The sequence below is a fragment of the Hydra vulgaris genome, chromosome 07 (assembly GCF_038396675.1).
Source record: "Hydra vulgaris chromosome 07, alternate assembly HydraT2T_AEP".
NCBI lineage: Eukaryota > Metazoa > Cnidaria > Hydrozoa > Anthoathecata > Hydridae > Hydra > Hydra vulgaris.
This window is the reverse complement of record NC_088926.1, coordinates 91,114-92,500: the sequence shown is the minus strand read 5'-3', so window position 1 is coordinate 92,500 and position 1,387 is coordinate 91,114.

The following is a 1,387-nucleotide window of genomic DNA, read 5'->3' as shown; positions in this document are numbered from 1 at the left end:
CATTACTCAAATCATGATTTTCCTGAAGAAATAAAGATGATTCTCTTTATTTAATATAGATTACGTTTTAAACAATATGCTGCGTCATAAAAATATGCAGTTGTTAGAGTAATGAATATTATTATTGCTGACATATATATTTATATAAAAATTCAACATTTTTTATAACTTCGTAATATTTCAAATATGACATAAATAGATAAACAAAAGTGCATAAACTTTTTTGGAGAAATAATTATTAAATATTTAGGTAAAATTCCAGAATGTAAGGTATGAGAGACAAAGTTTAAGTTTTTTTGGTTGAAAGAATCCAGACTATTTATTGAAAGGGGCGGTTACAGATATAATCAGTTGTAAGGCAAGAAGTCAGCAAGTTAAAAAGTTCATAACGTAAATTTAGTAAAAGTCTCAAGCAGTTTTAAAGACCTAAAATAATTTTATTAACTGTTGCCAATACTTGAAAGAATAAGAAATTGTTATAATAATTGTTACGCCTCATGCTATATATAAACTCTCAATATATACCTGAAATTGTAAAATATTTACAAAAACGGAAATCTAAAAATGAGTCAACAAGTTTATTGCTGTATTTAAATATATACCAGAAATATAAAGAATTCCATAAGCAGTCAGTAATATTAAAAAGTTGATATGCAATATCAACTGAAGCTCTTCTTTCTCACAATTTTCAATATGTTTAACTATATCTTGTTCTGAACTGTCAATAATTTTGTAAAAGAAATAAATTTTTTTTAAATTGATAAGCTCTTTTCAATTGACAATAAGTTTTTCTGTTACTAATACGTGACAAAATAAGGAATCGTTATAATAAGTGTTACGCCTTTAGCCATATAATTTCATAACATAAACATATTAAAGCTTTTGCACTTTTAAAGAGCCTTCCTAATTTATTTATTGCATATCGAAAACAATCTCTTTTAAATAGATATATTCGTCTGGTATTTAAATAACCAACACTTATCAAAAAGAACTACATTTTTACCTTGTTTCGCATAAAAGTCTCAATTTTGTTTTTAAAACTACCAATACGATCATTTGAGTTTATAAAACTTTGATCTTGAAAAATTTACAAGCTGTTTATTTTACAATTTTCAATATATTTAACGATATCTTGCTTTAAACTTTAAATTAAAAATCAAAATGCAAAATCAATCAAAGTGAAGTTGAAATATTAACTTAAGTTTACAAGATACCCAAATAGTTGTTTGTAATGTGATTTGTATTTACTTTCAATTGGTTCATTAATAACTTTCTCAACATTATATTCTTAAAATGAAAAAATTTGTTTTAAAACATTAACTGGCACTAGAAGACTTAAGCTAAGAAAAATTATGTTAAAAGATATTAAAAAACAAGTATTTTTAAA